The following is a 15,127-nucleotide window of genomic DNA, read 5'->3' as shown; positions in this document are numbered from 1 at the left end:
CCTGTCCCTTGACTGCCCCCCCCCCCCAGCCCCAGAACCCTCTACCCCTTCTCCAACCCCCCAGCCCCCTTACCGTGCCACTCAGACCAGCGTGTCTGGCTTCGCGCAGCGCCAGACACGCTACTGCATACATAATGCCGTGCTCCCCTGTGGAGCCACAGGCCCCCGGGCCCCGCCCCTACCCCCTCCCAGCACCTGCCTTCCAGATTTGAACACCTCAATTTTCAGGAGTGCTCAAGCTCCGTTTGGGCAGCTGTTACTTCATTTCTCCCAAATCAAGTATACTGATCCACTGTAACTTGCTGTAGAAAAAGTTGGATAAAATTGAGCAAGAAATGCTTCCCAGTGGTTATTAGGACTGGAATTGCTATTTTCAACAGCCATTGCCTTTTTTTTCGTTGGTTTGTTTAAAAGGAAGACAGTGATATTGCATTGGCAAATTCCCCATAGAAAGAAAGAGTGGAACAAAAGAAAAATAAAGGCACCTCAACTTTTCCTCATTTATGTAGGACAGTGTTATAATGTGCATCCAGAGATCCTCCAATCACACAAGCTGAAAATTGTTCCACTTTACTGCAGTTCTGTAACCATATGGGAACCAATCCTGTCTGTGTTCTGTGCACATCTAAAATTCCTGCTGAATGACCTGCCCTGGGAGCGAGTTACCAGTGACCCAGGGCTGCGGCGGAAGGAGGGTGCAGGTGTGGGGGGGTGAGCCCAGGGCTGGGGCGGCAGGAGATGTGTGTGGGGGGCAATGGTAGGGGAATAGTGGGAACCCAGAGCTGGGGCAGCAGGGTGTGTGTGTGTTTGTGGGGGAGAGCCCAGGGCTGGGGCGGCAGGGGAGTGCAGTTGGGGGGGGTGAGAGCCCAGGGCTGGGGTGGCAGGGGGGTGCGGGTGGTGGAGAAGAGCCCAGGACTGGGGCGGCAGGGGGGTGCGGCGAGGAGCCCAGGGCTGGGACGGGGGGCAGCCAAAATTTTTTTGCTTGGGGCGGCAAAAAACCTGGAGCCGGCCCTGTGTACCAGACACACAAGGAACCGATTCCCAACTGCCTTGCATCTTGTGTTGGTCACTTTACACTCCCTTCACATGTGTTAAGTGCTTCCAAATCACGATGGTTTCATAAAGGGGCAAGAGCTAGAGGATAAGACTACACAAAGCACAAGGCAGTAGAAATTGGGGCCTAATATCTGTATTTAGGTGCTTTACAATTACTTCAAAAGGTAGGAGATGATTAATTATGGGGAGTTAATAGCACAAAAGATCTAGCAGTATTGAGAAGAAATGTTTTGAGGAAAAAATTAAGAAATACCGAGCCAAATTGTGGCTGACTCTTGTGCAGATGTGCTGGGGTGTTGACTTCAATGGGAGTTCTTCTGGCCAGTACTGGTATAAGGGTGAATGTTTTAGAGTATTCGTGATTTCAAGTGAACTCCTTAGAGTGAACCGTAAAAACCTACATTACTGCTTAAAGAATATATTGGGTTAATGGTAATGGCATTGACATTCAGAACAGACTTCAGAGACAGAAAATTCAGTTAACTCGCAATGTCTAATTGCACCCATAATGTTATCATAAGATGAACATTGATTTCTTCTCCATTGTACATTTGTAAAGTAACTGTTGAATGAACTAATATTTAAAACAATTATCTGTCAACATCCTCTTGAGGGCTGGAAGCACTACACCTACTAGATTGTGTTCTTAGGGAAAGAGCAATTTACAGCGTATTGGATTTCATATGACAGGTATAATGGACATCACCATCCCTGGTACGAGGGTAGGATAGTGTGGGCTCTGATTCAGCAATAAACTTCAGCACGTGCCTCCATTTTAGCATGTAAATATTTCCATTGAATTCAATGGAATTACGTGCTTAAAGTCTGGCACATGCTTAGGCCTGATTCTATAAAGTACTCATAAGTTTTAATTTCACCATGAGAGGCTACTACACCCTTGAAGAGACGGCTGGAAGGTTACATAAACTAATAGAATCGTTCATTGTGAACGATGTGGATGGGAAGGGTTGTTTGTTCATTGAATAATTATTTGTGACTAAATCTTTCTCCTACAAACAGCTGCAGTAAGTAATGTGAAATCATAAGCACTTTCACAAAACCTATGGTAATAAATGCAATACGCTAGACTCTCCATTTGAAAATCGGAGTGTTTCTTAAAGCTGGGTAAGTGTCGTCCCAATTTTATAGATGGAAACTGAGGCATAGAATGGCTATATGCCTTGCCCAGGCCCACATAGTGAGTCCAGTAGCAGTCAGGAACAGAACCCCTGTTTATCTGATTCTGAGGGCAATTCCCTTTAATCTGCGGTGTCCTTTACACAGAATTATTGACTACAATTCGGTAGTTTTTCTGTAATCTTTCACAGCTCTTGTCCACAAGAGTTGCTAAGAGTTCTTGTGGTTTCTGGCTGTTTCTTCAGAAAACTCTGCTGATGAGCTGTAGCTATGTTGGCAAAATCTCTTATGCACAACAAAAACACAAGAAATTATGTGCTTTATTTTATGACAATGTGCGCAGCCTGTAGCAAACCCACAAACATTTGGATGAAACAGAGATGGGCCAAAACCTAAGGTTTTAACTCATTTAAATTTCAGGGTGTGGGAGAAGAATCTATCTATTGTAGCTATATATTTCTAGAATGACCATCACCATGGTATGTATATAGGCTCCAACAAACCAGATCAGAACTCTAGTCAAAAACTGCAAGTCACACCATCTCAACCAAGAGGGCTGTGATAGACACATGGGTAATTCACACACCAAACTGACATCTGTTCACTTGCTCCTGTTTTTCCAGGTAAATGCATATAATACATAACGGATACGCTCACCTAGCCTCCAGCCTCTCCTGCAGAGCAAGAGGTGGAATGAGTGTGTATGAAAGTGTTTGAACCCTCGGGGCATGGCCCTTCATTATACTGTGTACTGTATTCTCTTATAGCTAATCTGATTTGTAAAGTATTGCTCTATTAGGTCTGGAGAGTCTGGGCTTTTCTGCAAAACAATGTTTCAAACTCCTGGGTGTCCAATACACTTGGAGATGTGTGCATAGCTTGTCAGATTGCATCCACCATTCTGCTCCCTGGCTTTATAGAAGATAGACTAACTATGTCAGCAAGCCTAAAAATGAGCCTCCAAGACATTGTTTTCAGACCTAAAAGAGAGAAACTTGTGCATGTCTTGGAATTATCAATGCCTTCCACTATGCAGAGAGAGGAGCAATCCTATCTGTGCGTTACAGGTATGGTGATTACTTCACACAATTATTTTAACCTGATAGAATTCTGTCTCATAAACACGCTGCTCATGCTTCTATATTTCACAGGGTGTAACACATAAGAGCAGCTATTTTTATCTAGTAATCTGAATGGGATTTTTTTTTTGTACATTTTCAATTTACCATAATTATTGTAATTTGGGGACGTTAGTACATCAGGTTTAAATAAGAGAGGTTTTTTTTAGCGCCAAGTTTGTCTAGAAATGTAAAGAATATTTGACAAGAAGCTGTTAACAATATTAAAGTAATACATTTGACACTTAACTGCTTTTTAATAGATGTCATTTTTCCCTTGAAATTAATTGCACATTTAGTTGGAAATGACAGTATTCTCTATTGTGTCTCTCTTACTCTGTAGAAGCACTATGGAGATTTGCAGTGTTCTATCAATGATTAATAATGATATAATTTTGCAATGGAATTGATATCACAAACCCAGTGACACTTCATGGAGAATATTTGGGATCTGAGCCACACAATTCCAATTACTTACTTCACCTCTGCGAGAATATATTTTCATTCTGGAGTGAATACGAAAAGCATTATGTTTAAGTTGGCAAATACCTTTTGACTCTCCATATTGCTACTGATAAATTCTTCATAATGAGAAGACTCTGATGGCAATTCTTATGAAAGTGGTCTTTTATTTAAAAAAATGCATTTAAAATTAATTCCCTATCCACTACTCAAAGCTGATTTAGAGTAACAATATCAAAGCTCTCTGCATCCACCATTCTGCTCCCTGGTCTTTTCAAACATAACTAATTATTTTCAGGGTTCTCAATAACCTCACTATTGGCAATGTTCCAGGCAAACATACTCCACCCTTAGAAGATAACGAAAAAAGTTAGTGTTAAAGGTTGTATCTCGTGTATTCATCTACCCAAAGAGAGTGAAGATTTGCTAGAAGATAATGGGAGGAGAGGAAAAAAACAAAAGTTTAGTGACACAGAACAGAATTCAATGAAATCTATGTGCATTTACTTAAAGCTCCCAACTATCTTCAATGTCAGCCAGGTTTTGACTTTAATTGAAAAATGCAGTATTTGATGCTAGGGGGTGGGCTTTTTGGATGGGGTGGGTTGTTTTTTGAATACATAAAAGGTGAAATTAAAGCAATAATTTAATCCTAAAGATGTTCTTTCCTCAGCTATTTTATATTCATGATTAATAAAACACACTGATATGTAATGCACATGAATTATCATACAATAATTGTTTTAAAGATGTATAAATTTGAGGCACAGCCTATTTCTAATTGGGCTAATGTTACCAATTACTGGTTGCTAAATCCCAATCCATGCTAATACAATACAAGTCAGACTTGTCTGTTCTGAGCACTACTGACATATTGCAAATGTAGCATGGTATAAAATCATTTTCCAGTTTATTATGTCCTGTGTACTTTGAACAAAGAGAGGTTTTTCCCTACAAGCCTGCAGAATAGCTCCATCCCACAAGTAAATGTTTTTACTTTATCAATATAAAACAGCAATATGTTCTGCAAGATGATATAAAAAACATGCATAAAAATGCAAAAAGCAAAATTATACTAAAGGATCTGAGAAAAGCAAACCAGTTCCCTCTAAGGCAGCCTTGGATACTTGCCTTTTATCTAGCTCTACAAAGACACTTATGGACTATGCCTGTCCCAGGGATGGTCTGGTTTCAGTGATATAACTGAATAGCTTTTTTCCCTCTGTCATTCAGTGCGATCTTCCTGTGATGCCGACAGTCCCAGCACATTGACAGATGTTATAGTGATGTACACAGTATTTATCTCTATCCACAAACAGTGCTCATCTATTCATTAGGAAGGGCCCAATTATGCACGTTAGTCACAGTTTTCCCCACTTAGAAGAGTGTCATTCTTGCTGCATACTTCCAGCTCCTGTCCAGCTCCTGTTAACGATGATGGAAGTTACACCACTGAAGGGAGGTGGATCAAGCGCCATATCCATACCCAAACATCTCAAGCATGTAAAAATAGGCTTGGTATGGTTTGCATTAACATGACTATATAGCAGGTTATGATCTTGTGACAGTTTAATAAGTTTGATGTTTCCAACAACAGATATAAACAGCAATTTATGGCCAGGTTGTTGTTTTTGTTAATACCAGGCAGCATTAATTGAATGTGTTTAATTGCTTAAAATCCACTAGAACTGTGGATGGTGTCAGTCTTTTGGTGACTGAACTGCCTTGCTCCTCTCATAACCTTCACTTCATGCAATGCACACTTTATCACTTAGCTGAACTTGTTTTCTAGCATCCCAATAGCCCAGCATATGAGAAGCTGGCGGACAGGAAGAAGAGAGATGGTTGAACACCCAAAGGCTGGTATTGGAAGCCACAGTTAGTAGCATCATTCAACTGAGTTCCATTACTTTTGTTGGGAAGGATGGAGCTGATACTTTAAAAGACCTAAGTCACGTCTGTTCTGGATGTAATTCAGTGTTCCCATGGCATTCTTTGTAACAGCAGGAGTTGCCCTTCATCTGTAACCAGCAGTCCCTGGCTGTGCACCGGTTCCCATAGGGTTGTCTCCTCCTGCCCCAGATGTGGCTGTATTTCAGGGGTGAAGTGTTTCCTACAGGGTAGGATTGTGGCTGACTGTTGCTCAGATGACCTCATGCAGAAGCCAGGCACACTGTAGTCCTTGCACTCAGCAGAGCATAGGGACCACTCCATCCTTGAAACCCCAGGCTACTAGGCAACTCAAAGGAAGAGGTGGGGGGGGGGGGGGGGATTGTCTGCCCCTCTTCCCTACTCTATGCCAGAACTAGCTAGTCAGAGGGTACATGCTGCATCCTCCAAGGGAATGTGCACGTTACGCCACTGCTTGAGTGCCTGGATGCTCTGGAAGGAAGCCCAATCCTTCCTGGCACTTAACATGGGGTGGTGTGACTCCACACTGACCCTGGGCTGGGCAAGTGTCCATCTGGCTCCATACATATAGGGCCAGAGGGTGCGCGTAAAGGACTTTGGGGAGCTTTGTAAAAATGCTTTCAGGTTGCACAGGAGCTGTTATTATATCAGCGAGGAAGTTTTCTCACTGTGTTTGAACAGCCAGCTCCTGTGCATGATAGATGCTGATGCCATGTGGACTCTCTCTACCCCGGAAAGGCATCCTCTTATCTTACAGTGTGTAGGCAGAAGAAGAACCACACCCTTTCCTTCCATGCCAGTAATGGAAAGCAAGTTCAGATACCTGGTTTGTTAAACCCTGGCTTGACTGTAGTGTGTGGAGACACATTTCATTAACCACTATGCAGCCAACGCATCCCTCTAGTTGAAAGGGGAAATCACCTAAAAATCCAGATTCCCCACGTTCACTAAATTAAATACCTGTACTTTTCTTTGTTCTACATTTAATGTTATTTGTTGTTATTTCCTGTCCCAGTTACCAGAGAAAAAGATGTGAAAATCACTTATTTGATCACTGTAGAGGAGAAGACAAGCATCCAGTACAAAATCAATTGTATGTGGCTGCTGAAAGATCTAACCTTGATAGATGGAAAAGAGGCCATGCAAGTAAGTCAAATTGCTCTGTGATGGTTACCTCACAGATAATTTGTGGGGATACTGTGAAGGTTCTTGTAAGGCACCTCACCACCACCTGCCCTTAGGTGGAAGTAATCTTGTCTGTGCTGTGGATCAGCTCTCAGAAACCACCAGTCTGTGGCAGCACAAGCACTGCCTTTCAGGCCTCCGCAGGCCTCGCTCTTTCCGTACAGGTAGTGCTAGGCACACACCAACTCCAGCATTCCCTGCAGCGTCCAGCCCTTTTCTCACTGAACGCTCATAGAATCACCAGGCCTGCTATTCCCCAAGGAACAGGACACACCAGCTTGTACGATATGGCTGGGGACCAGCACGTTGCTGAACACCACAGTACTTAAACTTATTCTTGTTTTCACTACAAATATATCATCAAAGAACAGAGATTCTAGTGATAGTGAGTAAGAGTATTGGAAACAAATGGTTACATATAAAGCAAAATCCTAACATGCTTTCTAGAGATTACATTTAACTAACAAGTTAACTTGCTGACTGCAGAAGTCTCTCTCACCCGAATTTCTCTCCAGCATTTTTTCCAGCCAAGCCTGGTTGAGACCCCTTTGTCATGAAGCAAAATCACTGTCCTTTTGCTTCCTCCCTGAAGGGTGAAGGTGCGTATCCTTTGTCCACCAAGTACAGTAGAGCAAGTCTTTGATGGGGACCTCCAGATAAGATTCTCTTCCCTCCCTTCCTGTTTTTCTCTATTAGTTTCTGTCTGAAATCCACACATTCAGTTCAGCCTACACAATATTTAATTTATATGTAAACAGCTAGTTAGATAAACATTTCTTGTCTGACAGGAAACCTGATTTCCCCTTTGCAGGTGACCAGTCTCTAAACACAGACCTCATCATTTTTGGTGTATGTACATAAGTCTTTACACAACATCCATGCCGGCCTTTCGCATCAATGCTAATAACCAGGGTGACACCAGCTTTTATTTGAGACTTCACATGACACTCTTTGAACTGGAATGCACGTGTCAGATGCCGGAGATGGCTGTAACCCCTATAGACCCCCACTGTGCCCCCTGCCAGTTGGCACTAAGAGGTTCCTGGGTCACAGATGCTTAACTGTGGTTTTCTATCAAGGAGAGAGGCCTAGCATTAAAAAAAGGTCTGTCAGTTGTTATCTACTTCAGCTGCATTGATTTGGGTAAAACGGTGAGAGTTGGGCCTTTTCAGATATTTTTTGGTATGAAAATTTGTCTTGGCATATGAAATCTCAGTGTGTGCCTGCCTCTCACCCCCACTCCAGTTCTTTTCATGCCAAGGTGCCAGGTAAAACGTTTGAAAGCACTTAAGTTAAGTTGGCTTCTAAATGCCACTTTCAGAGGTGCTTTAGTGTACGTCTACACTACCCAGGATTGGCGGATAGCGATCGATCTATCGGGGATCGATTTATCGCGTGTAGTGTAGACGCGATAAATGGATCCCCGATCGCTCTCCCATCAGCTGCTGAGCACCAGCTCGGCGAGAGGCGGAAGCAAAGTCGACGGGGGAGCTGCAGCGCAACGCAAAGTAAGTAATTTTAATTCGATCTAAGATCCTTCGACTTCAGCTACGCTATTCTTGTAGCTGAAGTTGCAAAACTTAGATCGATTCTCCCCCCCCCCCCGCCAATGTAGACCAGCCCTTAGTCACTTAACCCCACAGTCGTTTTCCTCAGGGGTAGCTTGTATTCCTCCTATGGAACAGAATTTGTAGCCTACAGGTGAACAGACTGTGGGATGGCCACGTTAGTGTTGACTGTCCTAAGAAACTAAGTCCTGGGCTTTATCCTAGATACCAAAGGTGACTGGTTTTTCTGGCATGAATAAAGTAGTCTCATTGGGGAAACAGCCAAGGTAGCACATGCTCTTCCCACAAGTGTTCATGTGTGAAATCTACTCCAGCTCAAAAGATCTGAAAAGCCCATACCCTGGTCAGCAGCTGGCCTGTGAAGAGATATTTTGGCTGTTTGGTTGCTTTGGCGGGGGAAGAAGACAAGATAGGAAACATTTGAACATTTAATGCACCATTCTGCCCATTTGGATGGAGGAAGGAAACCTACAAGAAAAAACACACTATGCACGTACAACAGATGTAAATATTCAGAATACAATCAACCATATGTTTACTGCCCACTATCTGCAGTAACCCAAATCAATGCATTGGACTACATGTCTAAGACCTTCTGCCCATCTCTTCATGTCACTCTGTCTTTAGGTCTAAATCCTCAGCTGGAGGGGGGCAGGCAAAGATGGTTCTATGGGACTCAAACCAGCCTCCAGCGCAAGTTAGAGCAGGCTCAGCGACAATTACATGCTGTGCTCTGGTCCCACCTTCCCTGGCTCCCCGTTTGCCCCAACCTGCTTCCACCATCCCCCTTAAACCAGGAGGAGCAGGTACACCTCTACCCCGATATAACGCAACCCGATATAACACGAATGCGGATATAACGCGGTAAAGCCACGTTCCAGTGGGGTGGGGCTGCGCACTCCGGTGGATCAAAGCAAGTTCGATATAACGCGGTTTCACCTATAACGCGGTAAGATTTTTTGCCTCCCGAGGACCGCGTTATATCGGGGTAGAGGTGTATGTGGAGCCAGCTATGCCAGCGTCACACCACGAGAATTCCCCTACAGCAAGGGAACCCCAGCTTTCCAGGTGGTTTGCATTGCCTTAGATGGAATGGGGGCCCAGGATCTCACTCTCTGAAATGGTAAACTCTTCAGGGCAGAAACTGTATCTTTGGCCTGGTCTACACTGGGGGGGGGGGGTGTCAATCTACGTTACGCAACTTCAGCTACATGAATAACGTAGCTGAAGGCGACATACTTAGATCTACTTACCCCGGTGTCTTCACTGTGGTAAATCGACATCTGACGCTCTCCTGTCGACTCCGCCTGCTCCTCTCGCCCAGGTGTAGTATCGGAGTCGACAAGAGAGTGTTCGGCGATCGATTTATCGCGTCTAGACTAGACACGATAAATCAACCCCCGTTGGGTCAATCGCTGCCCGTTGATCCAGCCAGTAATGTAGACAAGCCCTCTGTCTGTGTCTGATATATCATCTGGCACAATGTGGCCCTAATCTTGACTGGGGCCTCTGGTTGCTACAGTAATATAAATACGAAATACTAGTCAGCATGTGTCTTGCATATTGGCTATAGACTTCTTATATAGCTATACTTCTCATAGCTGGCTGACAGCTCTTGGATTACATAATGCTTGTTGTTTTAATTTGTAGGATTACCCGAAATTTGACATGCATTTTGAACATGTTTATAGCTGGGAAGCCTTCAGCACTGCAGCTAAATATGCGTTTACACGCTGCATACGGAAAATGAGTAAAATTCACTACAGAAGGGACATTGAGTTTGTGAATTTTGACGACGATTATATGAGCGCCACTGGACACTTCCAAGTATCTGAAGATACGATGCTTGCCTTGAAACTTTGTATACAGGTTTTGAACTGTGCGTGCCTTCTGGGCTGCTTATAGGAATACAACGGGGTGCAATGCAATGAGCTTGAGCCTTATTAAAACTGGCCTAATGTATGTTATACCTAACAACCTCTATTCTGACTACTTTAGGTCTGATTCTGAGCTCGCTTACATCAATACCAATCCGAAGTTACTGCATCACAGTCAGTGGAGTTACACCTGGTGCAGAGTGAGACTAGAATCTGGGCCGTTGTGTACACTGCACGTTCAATACTAAACTTTCAACAAAGTAATTAAGTCTAAGTCTAATAAACTGCCCAGGTGGTACCATTTTGCATATGGAATTGTCACGGAGCAAGTCTTTATTGTCGCATGAGAAAGCATGGGTTTGTTTTGTTTTGTTTTGTTGTAATTTAAATAGTTCCTAGAGCAGGGGCAGGCAAACTTTTGACTGGAGGGCCACATCGGGTTTCCAAAATTGTATGGAGGGCCAGTTAGGGGAGGTGGGCGTGGCCCAGCCCCCACCCCCTATCCGCCTCCCCCATTTCTCGCCCCTTGATGGCCCACCCCCGGGACTCCTGTCCCATCCACCTCCCCCTTCTTCCCTGATGGTCCCCTGGGACCACTACCCCATTCACACACACCCCCGCTCCCTGTCCCCTGACCGCCCCCGGAACCCCCGCCCCTAACTGCCCCCCGCTGCCCCATCCAACTCCCCCCTCCTTCCTGACTGCCTCCCCGCCGGATCCCTGCCCCATCCAACCACCCCTTTTCCCTGTCCCCTGACTGCCCCCAGAACCCCCGCCCCTAACTGCCCCCTGCTACCCCATCCAACCCCCACTTCCTTCCTGACTGCACCCCAGATCCCTGCCCCCATTCAACCCCCCTGTTCCCCGCCCTCTGACTGCCCCGACCCCTATCCACACCCCCACCCCGTGACCACCTCCCGAACTCCCCTGCCCTCTATCCACCCCACCCCCTGCTCCCTGCCCCCTTACCGCATTGCCTGGAGCACCGGTGACTGGCGGCGCTACAGCCATGCACCGCGCAGCACAGAGACTGGTCAGAGCTGCTCTGCAGCTGTGCTGACCCAGGAACTCACAGCCCCGCCACCCAGATTATTGCGCTGGCGGCGGGACGAGCTGAGGCTGCAGGGGAGGGGGAACAGCAGGGGAGGGGCCAGGGGCTAGCCTCCCGGACCAAGAGCTCAGGGGCCAGGCAGGAGGGTCCTGTGGGCCGGATGTGGCCCGTGGGGCGTAGTTTGCCTACCTCTGTCCTAGAGCTTCAGCACAAATTGGTTCCCAAGAATTCTCCAGCTTTAACAAGTTGTCCTGGATTTAGTATCTTCCTTTGACAGTGTTCACCTAAAATTTCCCCTTAGGGTCAGGAAAGAGAAGCAAGAATAGAAGACACCCACTTGATTTCAAGCACTGGCTGGATGAAAATTAAACATTTAAGTAATTTTGCTCCATAGAAATTATACCTCTGACGCTTGTAAGGCCTGAATAGTCACAGAAGAAATTAAATTCCTAGTATCTGAGCTCTCCCTACAGCACTCCACTGTAAACTAGGCTAAGAATCTTCATGCAACCAAACTCTAATATGTCTTTTAAAATAGTGGTTCTCAATCAAGGGTGCAGGGGCCGTGAGCAAGTTTCAGGGGGCCACCGAGCAGGGCTGGCATTAGACTTGCTGGGGCCCAGGGCAGAAAGCTGAAGCCCCACCACATGGGGCTGAAGCCCGGGGCCCTGAGGCCCGCCATCTGGGGCTGAAACCGAAGCCTGAGCAACTTAGCTTCACAAGGCCCCCTGTGGCGTGGGGTCCTGGGCAGTTGCCCTGCCTGCTACCCCCTAACACTGTCTCTGGCTTTTATATGCAGAAAAACAGTTGTGGCACAGGTGGGCCGTGGAAATTTTATAATATGGCGGGGGGGGGGGGGAATGGAAGGGCCTCAGAAAGAAAAAGGTTGAGAACCCTGTTTTAAAACTTATCCATCTAAAGTTATTTGCTTGTTAAACCAGAAAATAAATGTCAATTGTTTTGCAGAGTGTTTGTGCTAAGAAATATTATTTCCAAATGTTCTGAAACAAAACATGGATCAAAAACAGATATCCTGGACATGCCCTCATTGTAATCCCAGGCATTTCACACGCTCCTTCGTCTATCCCACAGTGCGAACGGAATGTCTTTTATTAAAGGATCATTTCAGACTCTCATACGTGTAGCTTGTTGTCTTCTTTCTTGTCCTCTGTGTGGACTGGAAATATTAGACCATTCAACTTCTCCTCAATCTGTAGCAAGGATTTCTTTCAAGCAGGGTTGTAGTTCCTGTGCTGTGCTGAAACGACAACCCTCATTTCAGGTGATGGTACTCCCACTCCTTTTGCTAGTGCGAAATGAGGAGGTAACTAGAGGACCTGGATTAGCATTTGGTACATTGTTACTGCAAATGAAAAAAAATTAGGGCTGTCAATTAATTGCAGTTTACTCATGCAATTAACTAAAAAAAAAATAATCGCGATTAAAAAAATTAATCGTGATTAATCGCAGTTTTAATCACACTGTTAAACAATAGAATACCAATTGAAATTTATTACATATTTTGGATGTTTTTCTACATTTTCATAGATATTGTATTCTGTGTTGTAATTGAAATCAGTGAATATTATTTTTGATTATAAATATTTACACTGTAAAAATGATAAACAAAAGAAATAGTATTTTTCACTTCACCTCATACAAGTACTGTAGTGCAATCTCTTTGTCATGAAAGTGCAACTTACAAATGTAGATTTTATTTTATTACATAACTGTTTTGTTTTTGAGTGCAATGTAAAATTTAGAGCCTACAAATCCACTCAGTCCTACTTCTTGTTTAGCCAATTGCTAAGACAAACAAGTTTGTTTATATTTAAAGGAGATAATGCTGCCCTCTTCTTATTTACAATGTCACCTGAAAGTGAGAACAGGCATTTGCATGGCACTTTTGTAGCCAGCATTGCAAGGTATTTACGTGCCAGATATGCTAAACTTTCATATGCCCCTTCATGCTTCCGCCACCATTCCAAAGAACATGCTTCCATGCTGATGATGCTCGTTAAATGCTTTAATTAAATTTGTGACTGAACTCCTTGGGGGAGAATTGTATGTCCCCTGCTCTGTTTTACCCATATTCTGCCATATATTTCATGTTATAGCAGTCTCGGATGATGACCCAGCACATGTTCATTTTAAGAACACTTTCAATGCAGATTTGACAAAACTCAAAGAAGGTACCAATGTGAGATTTCTAAAGATAGCACAGCACTCGATCCAAGGTTTAAGAATCTGAAATGCCTTCCAAAATCTGAGAGGGACGAGGTGTGGAGCATGCTTTCGGAAGTCTTAAAAGAGCAACACACAGATGCAGAAACTACAGAACCCAAACCACCAAAAAAGAAAATCAACTTTCTGCTGGTGGCATCTGACTAAGATCATGAAAATGAACATGCATTAGTCTGCTCTGCTTTGGATTTTTATCGAGCAGAACCCATCATCAGCATGGATGCATGTCCCCTGGAATGGTGGTTGAAGACTGAAAAGACATATGAATCTTTAGTGCATCTGGCATGTAAATATCGTGAGACACCGGCTACAACAGTGCCATGTGAACGCCTGTTCTCACTTTCAGGTGACGCAGTAAACAAGAAGCAGGCAGCATTATCTCCTGCAAATGTAAACAAACGTGTTTGTCTGAGCGATTGGCTGAACAAGAAGTAGGACTGAGTGGACTTGCAGGTGCCAAAGTTTTACGTTGTTTTATTTTTTGAATGCAGTTATTTTTGTACATAATTCTACATTTGTAAGTTCAACTTTCATGATAAAGAGGTTGTACTACAGTACTTGAATTAGGTGAATTGAAAAATACTATTTCTTTTGTTTTTTTTACCATGCAAATACTTGTAATCAAAAATAAATATAAAGTGAGCACTGTACACTTTGTATTCTGTGTTATAATTGAAATCAATATATTTGAAAATGTAGAAAACATCCAAAATATTTAAATAAATGTTATGCTCTTATTGTTTAACACTGCGCTTAATCTCAATTAATTTTTTAAGTCGTGCAATTAATCACGATTAATTCTTTTAATCGCTTGACAGCCCTAAAAACGAAAACCAGGAGAAGTCTTCTCCAAGCCAAGGGCCAGGTCCGGCTTACCTTCCTCATAAGAGTAGCCCCACTGACTTCCCCAACTTATGTGCAGGCCTCTCCACTCCTGTGTATAGTAAAAGCACAAGATGGGTCTTTCTTTTTAGCCTTTTATGTATGTGTGTAACATTCCACGGCTGGGTCTGAGCCGCATCATTCTCACTGGCTGTCAGCCGGAAACAAAGCTCCACTTCAGTCTCAAGTGTCAAGGAAATGAGAAAATCCCAGAGGAGAGTGAATGGCCATGGTCACCATCATAGTTGCGAATCCTTCAGGGACTACACTCACAGTAACATCACTCACAGCAACAGAAGCTGGACCTTTTCTATGCCTGCGGCTTTTGTCAGCAGATGGCTCTCCTGCAAATGAACACCTCTGAAGTTCAGCCACCACCAGTGCAAGGGGCCAACCTGAGAGAAACAGAGCTAGGCAGAGCTAAAGAATATGCAAAAGCTTTCCCAGCTATCTGGCTTAAGGGGTAACTTGCTGAGTCATCTGTGGTCTTTCTATTTCCAGCCATACCCATTTCTCTTCCTGCCCATGTAAGAAATGTGAAGAAGGGTAGAGAATCTCAAAATGACTCATCACTTTGGAGTAAAAGAAGTTGAGCGTAGTGGTTCTGATTCAAGCATTAGCTTATTGGGGATGATA

This window comes from Trachemys scripta, chromosome 8 (assembly GCF_013100865.1).
Source record: "Trachemys scripta elegans isolate TJP31775 chromosome 8, CAS_Tse_1.0, whole genome shotgun sequence".
Taxonomy (NCBI): Eukaryota; Metazoa; Chordata; order Testudines; family Emydidae; genus Trachemys; species Trachemys scripta.
This window is presented reverse-complemented; position numbering follows the sequence as displayed.